This window comes from Astatotilapia calliptera, chromosome 14, assembly GCF_900246225.1.
Source record: "Astatotilapia calliptera chromosome 14, fAstCal1.2, whole genome shotgun sequence".
NCBI lineage: Eukaryota > Metazoa > Chordata > Actinopteri > Cichliformes > Cichlidae > Astatotilapia > Astatotilapia calliptera.
Window position 1 is genome coordinate 24,408,335 of NC_039315.1, and position 9,777 is coordinate 24,418,111.

Sequence of the window (9,777 nt, forward strand, 5' to 3'; positions counted from 1 at the left end):
GTAGGTAACCAGTGCTGGGAAGTAACGGAATACATGTGCCAACGTTACGTATTTAAAATACAAAATATGAGTAACTGTATTTTGTTACAGTTACTGTTAAAAAAGGTGATAATTAGAATACAGTTTGATAAAATAAATGGACTACACGGCCGTCTTTTCCTGTTTTATATGTTAGGCTATCCCCTCTCTACTTTTGGTAACTCCAAACAAAACACGAAATAAGAGGCTCTAATGTAAGCATCCTGTTAATGTTGGTGGCGTCAGTTACACAATGACCTGGAGCCAGCACAACAGCAGTGCACGGGCAGGAATGCATTTCTTACTTGGAACTACTGTGACCGTTCAATGCCAGCAACCAAGATGCTCTCAGCTCAAAAGACTCCAACTCCAACCCTTAAGAAACATCTGGAAGTAAGTTCTTTTTAAAAAAAAAAATTAACGTTAGCCTACTGCAACTACCTTGTTTTAGTTGTGGTAGCTACCTGGGTTATGTCCCATTTCAGCATCTTCAATGTACTATTGCTGTGTGATTTATTACTATTACTGAAGGCCACTCGCCATCGAGCTAATATTGTTAGTTTCCTGTTACCTGAGGTTAGTTTATAGACTGCAGAATGTTAGACTAAAGCTAGCTAACAATGTTAGCTAGCATGGCGAGTAGCCTTCAGTAATAGTAATATAGTAATAAATCACACAACAATAGTACATTATGTAGTTGTAAAACTATGACAATATATTAAGTAATCCAAAGTATTCAGAATACGTTAATAACATTGAGTAACTTAACGGAATAGGTTACAAAATACATTTTGGGGCATGTATTCTGTAATCTGTACTGGAATACATTTTAAAAGTAACCTTCCCAACACTGTAGGTAACAATACGCAGTATGCTTCAGTAGGCAGTGTAATTTCCCCATAATCTACATCCAGTCAAGCTCTTTCTGTGATTAACTGAAACATACTCCAATGGTGTTAAAAATTCTCACATCAAAATATCAACACTGACAGGAAGTGGCATATTCTCCTTTAGCTACGTTTCCTCCATTCAGCACCTTCCACACACGTGCAAACACACACACACACAACCCCGGCTGTCCCTCTGGTCAACCCTGTCCCTGGCGTGTGTGCAGACAGGCCGGGTAATCCCTCAGGATGGGGTCTCTTGTTTTGACAACGCCTGTGAAGCCCAGCGTCTCTTACAACAAAACACAGACTGGCCTATCATCAGCAAAATGTCAGCCTTCAGGTCACTCCTTTCGCCACCCAAAGGAGGATCAGGTTGCCTTTACACTATGTGACCCATTAACTCAGAATAGAAACATTCTCAGCACCGGTATAATGATCCCTTTTGTTTGCTAAGACAATGACATTGATAAGAGACAAGCCATGCTCGTGGCTCCTTATACAACTGTGTATAAGGTGACAGAGTGGCCAGAGTAGTTCAAGCTGCTGTATGTTTACAATCTAGTAGTTCCCCTTGGGATGAACACGATACCTGCGGGTCAATCAGCATTAGGACACATGCACACTCTTTAAATTAGGGCAGAACTGCTATAACCTGGGAATGTGCCAGCTGCATGAAAGGCATCAGGGTTTGGAAGTCAACATGTCAAAGGAACTATGAGTTTATATGATACAGAAGCTTTTTAGAACTCGATACTTAAATTACGTAAATCGCACGTAATACATAATTACGTAAATGTATTGTTTTTATGTATTGTTACTGATATATGAACCTATCTCCAAAAGACAATCTTGAAGCATCGCTATGCTATGTTATTATCAGCTGCGTGGTTCGTTTTAAGATGTGTGGGTGAAATTCTAGTATTTTATTTGGGATGTTACTCAGCTCTAATCAGCAGCTATCTGTGTCCGTGTGACGCATCCATACAGTTTATGGATGTAGCTTGCTAACTAAGTAAGCAATTATCACCAGGTGTTCCAGGTGAGTTAGAATGATCCAGAATGGTGTTCTAGCACCTTTCGTTAATGAGAAATGAAATTGTGAAGGCAGATTCATGCATTTTACTGTCAAATGAGTTATTTTTTTGTGTGCTGAGATACTTGCTCACTATGAAGAAGATAAGTCATTTTATTCGTTCTCATCCGTGCAGTCCATTCATGGTACAGATATAAATAAAGTTGCAGCTGTAGCATTTAGCTAGTGCTGCGGTAGAGGTCAGATAATCAGTCATACTGTTTGCGTATCGGTGAATTTTAAATGCAACTTGCAAATACCTCAACACATATAATATTTCTGGGTGATTTACAGCTTTTTGTATTTTTCCGGAGTGAGGTTAATGCGCAACACTGAGAGATGGAGAACAAAGTACGAAAGGAAAGAAAAGAAAAGAAAAGAAAAGAGAGAAAGGTGAGAGCGTTTGGTGGCATTTGATCATTTTTAACATAGACATAGTTTTTAAAAATGTTGAAAACTGGACATTTAAATTGTATATGTGATGTTGTAATGCATTTTTAAACTTTTTTTTTCTGAGTTTTGAAATCAGGTAGTGGAGGTATATATATATTGTGTGTTTCTGAGTTACATTTTTGCAAAACATCTTGCAAAGAAATGTGAAGAATGCTAATGTTCTTTTATTTAGGGATTGCATGAAAATGCCAGACAGTTTAGTGCGTGCTGTGCTGGATATTTTGCAGTGTTGTGACGAAGTTTGCAGCAGTGCACTGTGTTGGCCTGGTGCTGAGCTGTTGTTGTGTTCAGCGTCATCATTAGATCAAGAGTAGCAGGCACCGTTTTACATTTAAGGTGAGGATACTGATTAGTTTCATTTAGTGAATGAATAATACTAGTGTTATAGTATCTCTGGCTGGAAATCAGCCATGTAGCACACTTCAGTTGTTAAATCCAGAAGAGCATCAAAAAAATCTACTGGAGCTGACAAAACAAGTTATTTTCGACAATTTATTTCTAATGAATTCTACACCGCTACAGCAGATCTTAGTGGTCCTTCACATGCTAACCTGAACATTTTTAACCCCCTATTACTACCAATAACCTATTGCTATACCAATTTATAGTCAAGTATTTAGTTTATGAATTTGATTGACAGATATTTCTTTTTTGGAGGATTAATTTTGTTCTAAAGTAGGACAAGATCTATAAATACCATATGAAACCATGAAACAGGGGATATAGCTAACCTACTACTGTTAATTTACAAAATAATTTTATCAGCACTTTTAAAGCGCAGTCTTTAAACAGATTACTCAAACTGTGGATTGGATTGTATGATTGTATGTATTCACCTGTGAACTCTACATGTGCTTTAAGTGTAGTTTGTTATCTCAGAGCAGAGGCTATCCCTTGGCCCATATTTCCACTCAGCGTCTGCATGCTCGATGCCTTTGTTCCCTTCCTACTGCAAACTCTCAAAAACCTGACTATTCTTTTATTCGTTTTTCTTAATTGCTAATTCAGATTTAGGCCCTAACTTCAGTCACACGTAGCAGATGTTACAGGATTTCAGAGGCAGTAATAATGAGCCAAATTCCCCAAATTATGCGTTTTAACCTAAGTGTGCTGCAACTGACAGCTGAGTGCGCTGCAGCGTATGAAAGCACAGACAAGTCGACAAAACACACGCAAAGTGAGAAAACACCTTTACTAATTTGATAATACACACAGAGCAATTAGGGAAAAAACATGCTTCAATGTGAGAAAACACAATGAAATTCAGACAGACATGTTTCCAGGGGACACTAAAAAGTGACGTACACGCTTGGAAGCGTTTGTTGTTGCTGTGGTGAATAATAAAGTTAATGAAGTCGTCTGTTCAACTGTGCTGTGAGAAAATGAGCTGCTTTTTTTTTTTCAGACCACATTTTTCAGATATCGACTGTTAACCCTGCAAGCGTTTCAGGGTCACGTGCTTAAGACTTCGCTTCGACTCTGCAAAACGGACCACAGCACACACAGCAACCTTTTCCCGTCTCCTCCTCAATTCGTAATACCAACACCCCAGCCTGCTACAGCAACCCCAGACAGTTTTCCATTGGTTAGCCCCAAGACACAGAGGAGCATATCTGTAGCCAACCTTGACGTGCTAAACTAGGACGCTGAAGGGGACAGAAATGGGAGGAGAGAGCAGGAGAGTAAGCGAGGGGAGGGGAGGGGAGAGGAGTGGAAGGGGGAACCTAATGAAAACCTGCTGGAGGAGTGGCAGAAATAAGGAAGTGAGGATGGAGAGCTGAGAGGGTTATGGCAAAGAGGGGGACGGAGAAAGGAGCAGTGGAGAGGGAAGGGAGTGAAGGTGGAGAGTGTGAGTAAAGGGATGGAGAGAATAGGGTGGATTTATTTTTTTATTTTGGTGATTTGTACTCCGGCTGCATATGTGCCTGGTCTCCATCTCCTCCATTCTCTGCTTCAAAACTGGAAAAATCAATACACCCACAGTCTAGTGTATCCCCACAAGAACTGGATCATTAAAAATATATAATCAAACGCCCGCTCGTCATTTTTCATCACCATTACCATCATCACGTATCTGAAGAGCGCACAGATACCAGTATATCACCAACATGGTTGTAACAATTTAATAACCCAATCAATGGCCTTCTAATTATTTCAGTGCCACAGTTAATCGTCCAGTTAAAGCAGTCCTTCAGCCTCGACTCGCGCAGAGAATGGCACACGGAGACAGGCTGCTTGTTAACAAATGCACACAGCAGAACCGAAGCTGGGCTGTTGTAATAAGAATATCTGACTTCTCAATTTCACAACTCAATCCAACTCAGGGTCGCAGTGTTGCCTAGTAACGATGGCACACTACTGACCTTATCTACGTGGTCATAAAAATGTATGAAGAAGCCCCCCCCCCCCCCCCCCCCCTCACGCCTTCAACCTCCTCCCCGCCAGCCTTCGCTTAGTCCTTCCTATAACCACACAACAACCTCAGAGCTCTTATCTCCCCTCTTTTACGAGTAGCAAGTAGCCAGGGGCCGAGCATCCTCTACACTCCCCCTAACCCTGCCGGGCAGCTCTGCGGTGGGTATTCTCTGCCCAGGAGCTCCTGTCTCTTTTTATACAGAAAGGGGGGGGGTGAGGAACATGAAAACACTTGAGCCTTCACAAAAACACAATGCGCTTGTTTCTGTGCACACTACATGCATGCAGAACACAACAGATACAACGCTGGTGGGCGTGAAGTGGGAGGCTGGAAGGATGCAGATTGCATGCTATGAAACTGATAGATAGCTGTAAGAACAGAGGGACACAGTCAAGCGCAAAGGAGACTGAATACCGCACTGCAAGGTGAGTCGGTGCACCAGCCTTCATAATAATATTCTTTCAGAGTGGATTTTCTCTTCAGCCTGCAGTGGGGGGGAAACAAGAGTGTGATATAAGTGTGGAAGAGTGTGAGAAAATGTGTTTAGTGGGAACAGAAATACAGTATCAGCACCACAAATATAGTTTATTGATGAAAGCAATTTGCCAGTGAGAGATGAGATGCATCTGATCTCTATCCGCTCGTGAGCACCGAGAGCCGGGTTCAGCTTTTCTAATTGGGTATCGCCTTGGAGACGCCCATCCTAATTAGGAGACAAACTCCAGGTGTTGCACCTGACATCACCTCTGAAAGTCACAGAGGGAGTGTGACACATACTGTATAAACACACATATCTGCTCCATCTGCTGGCTTTACAATTAACGCAGCCAGGCCGGAATATGTCGAAATTCCCGCAGCAAACTTAAAACGGACAAGGGGAAGGTCTTTTTTATTCGGCTATGGAGGCAGACCATCGAAGTAATTGTTCTTTGTTTTTATTTATTATTTTTTTTTCGGGGGGGGGGGCACAAGCAAACCTTTATGCTCATGTCTCACCTGAAAGCGATGGCATCTATGGGCAGATTGGAATGGATGGTTACAGATTTCATGCACTATGATAAAATTCCCTGTTAAATTACAGTGAAGTGCTGGAGCTAAATCTGCTAGCATGAAACTGTATACAATATATAAGCTGTGCAGTATGATACTGTCAGCTGTGCGAGTGCCATTTCTTTTTTTTAATTTAGTGTTCTTCCTCTAATCTCCATAAACAGTATATGACTGTAAAATATAGTGAAGCATTGAATAACTGCAACATTAAAAACATGGTAACAACCGCTGAGGTTCCCTGTGTGTCCTCGTTCACACTGAATTATTGTATTCCCTTTCTAAATTATGACATAAGGTGAGCAATTCCCATTGTCTTTAACTGCACAGTCATAATCCTGCTTTATACAACATTTTGACAGCCACCCTGAAGATGAACTCTGGGTATGTGGATGGATGTGACTAATCATTTATGCTCTCATAACTGAAACAACCACCACAACACAATTAACGTTGTAAACATCCACATTCCTGCGAGTGCTGGCAGGCCTCTCATTTCTGATTTGAGCTGAAAAATCTACATAGTTCAGATTGCACACTACCTTTCTTGTTTCTCTGAGGTATCAGTATTTATGGGATTCAGCTGTATTCACCAAGACTGCTCACTACTGCGCAGAATTTCCTGTATTTACAGTGTGTGGTGAATAGAGTGAATGATTATAAGAAGAACCACTTCATTAAAGAGATCCCACTAGAGAGGAGAACCCCAACAGCATCTCAGTAATGAGGATGTCCACAGCCTCCCACTGCAGTCCGGCCCACAACTACAGCAACATCTGCTCTGTGGCACCCAACACATCAGGTGGGATCCGCTCTGTTTGAACAAACACAGGAGGCATATGTATGCATATGTACGAGTTAGAGTAACTAGGGAGACTGGTGAGGGTATGAGTAGTGCCTTGAGGCGAGGAGCAGAAGGGTGGCAGGGTTTCTGACACGCCGTGGACTGTTTAGACGCAAGCCTCTATGACTCATCTACGTGTCACTAATGCTTTTCCTATGAATGAACAAACAGATACACTGCGGAGAGGCATCGCTATCACCACAGGGGGAAGAGTAAGTGTGAGTAGCCTGTGAGACTAGGATGAGACACCCTTAGTCATACTCCCGCCTGTCTGAGGAGCTAGAGTTGCTGTACAGTTACAAGTAATCGATCTAAAAAAAAATGAAACAGATCAAAACCAGCTGTCTTTTATATGGCTGGAATCATACAGTGTGGTGCCAGTGGATGAGCCGTGATGTATCCATGCACCTGTTGTCTGGCACGTCCCTCTCATCTTATGTAGACTCTCCTCATTTGGGCTCATCTCCTGCAGCAGCAGCTGTGAATATGTGCACCTTGTTAGGCGGTTGACAGTTCTGGCAGAAGGAGAGACGGGGAAGTAGCTTGTTATGAAGAACAGGCTAACTATATGTCAATCTCTGCCGTGCAGAGAAGAAACAAAAACAAAGATGTGCAAAAAAATCCTTTTAATCTCAGCCTAAATTCATTCTTAAAGCAAGCTACGTTGTATTTATTTAAATATTTGAGTCCACTAAACTAAAAGCTAATTGACCCCAGCCATTTTTTTTTGCTAATACACTGCACTGCTGATTAGATACCAAAAAATGAGATTTGCCTGAGAAACATGTGGACAGCCTGATTATGATGATCTGCCCCACTGTGATCCCCATTTACCGCTCATCCAGCTCAATCATATCTGTGCTGTAATTACACTGCATTCAAAATGCTAGCAGATTCAGCAAACCTCTGAGCAGCATTATACACTTACAGTGATTGGGCTGTCTGCAGGCCTGATTATTATAGCCCTGCGTGATGCTTTAAAAAAAATAAAAAGGATGAGAGCTGGGGTCACCGAGAAAGCAGCAGAGCTAATTCGGGACTTCACAGCACAATATTTATTTCTATGATCAACCTGTTTGATAGACCTGCTTATGCTTTAAAATAATGCACTGTGTCAAATTAGACTGGTAAGAGTAAGAACAAGTGTTCAGATGATATTTTGTGCAGTGTTAATATTTTTACAACATCCTATACTTTCTTACACTGTGGCAGCCGATAGCCAGTAATCTTTGGAAATATTCATTTATTTGATCTTCAAATAGTTTCATTTAAGCTTTTAAACACGTTTTATGCTGCATTGATTTCTTAACAAAAGGAGAACTCACTCATTCACACTCACTTATGTCAAAATTGCCAAAATCCCAAGTTAATTATTAAATCAAACATGTACAATTTTGAAACCCTGTAAAAACAGAAAGCACTTTTTTAATTCCACATGGTTACCATCTACTTACTTTCTTTTTAGATGACTGTGCACTAAATATATTTTCACCTGCTGGTCAGGTAAAATCAGACATTTACATATCTGATGTCAGGCTTGAGGAAAGTTTGACTGCCTGTAAAAAAAAGAAAAGAAAAAAAACCCCAGTGAGTTTAAAGCAGATTAATCAATAAGAAAAACATAATTTGCTATAATATAATTTACTTTAGAGAACAAAACTATGAGAATTTAATAAATATATATTAAATTCATCGTGGTAATTAGTTGGCATAATGTTACATTTAGATGTGCATCTGTGCTTAGACGTCGATGTTTGTTGTTGAGGCTGAGGAGGAGGGCTTGCATTTGAGACAATGTGGAGCAGTCTCCTCCTCTCATCAGCTGTAATGATCAGAGCTGTGAGGATTAAGTACCGATGTCCCAGTAAAGGAACTTTGCAATGCCAAATGTAGGACCACTGGCTCCCCTAAGCTGTCTAATTTGCTCATCCACCAGATGCTACAGCTCTCTTAGATTGGATTAAAGGCACAAAAAGGGTGTTGAGCGCCTTGTTGTGGGCAAAAGTGGAACTGCAGGGAGAGGCTTTAGGACCAGATTAGAAACATTGAATTGGATATAAGACGGGCACATTATTAAAAATACACTTTATAAAAGTCATGAATGGGTATTTTGTCATAATTTACATTCTTTGATGAATCACTTTTGGTCTTTTTTACCAATGAGTCTTTATCTGATGGAACCTGATCTCTACGAAACCGAAGATTAAATAAAAGGAGTCTTTTCCATTAGATCTGTTTGATCTGATCATCATTACAACTCTTTAGCTAAAACTTTTAATTTGTAATTGGTACACTTTTTAACGTGTTTACAAATTTACAAGTATATTGTGGCTTTAAATGACATAAAGCTCCACTTCTCATTAGAAGACTTCATAAACAAAACCAGGTAGAGAGCCCTAAAAAGTTGTTAAACTCTTCAGTCAAAGGATATATAACATACCTCCTGATTTTCTGCATTAAGGGGTTAGTAGGCTACCAGACAAATGATGCATTAAAGCTTCGTCCTGTTTTTAAAACTCTCAGGGTAAGGAAATACCCCAAGGTCCAGGGAAGAAGAAATAGGAATTGTGCTTAAATGGGTCATTCACAAGACCCAGTGCATGACAAGCAGTCCACCGGAAAGATACATTTTTGTGGTCACAGTAGTTTCCCACATTATTAAGGCTAATATAACTATAGCGATTAACTTCAATGAGGGTGTGAGACAAGCATGGGTGGGGGACAGGGAAAAGAGCCGAACATGTGACACTACTGTGCACTCATGAGGTATTCAGTGTGAGACACTGGTTGTCTGTGTGTGGAAACAGGCAGCATGGAGAAGACCTGTGACAGCGATCTTGCCTTCCTTTCTTACTCTTTCTCCCCATACGCTGTCAGTGCCGAACCGAAGCCGTCTCAGCTGAAACATGCACGTAAAGCTTTCTAACTTGGGGAATGAAGTCATGCAAAGTTGAAATGCATACACAAAAGTTTTGTTCCCTAATACTGTAGTGAACAGTTCACAAGTTGGTGGGTGGATATATATCAAATTATAACT

The 9,777-nt window shown here is 40.7% G+C and overlaps 1 long non-coding RNA gene across 1 annotated transcript; it reads right to left on the reverse strand.

The window, feature by feature from the left end:
• Window positions 1-4,880: 4,880 nt before the first annotated feature.
• Window positions 4,881-8,517, reverse strand: LOC113036639 (uncharacterized). The gene is made up of 3 exons (XR_003274468.1): window positions 8,461-8,517; window positions 8,195-8,296; window positions 4,881-7,255 (listed from the first exon to the last, which is right to left on the reverse strand). It is a non-coding gene; the product is annotated as an uncharacterized LOC113036639 (long non-coding RNA).
• Between the last annotated feature and the right edge of the window lie 1,260 nt (window positions 8,518-9,777).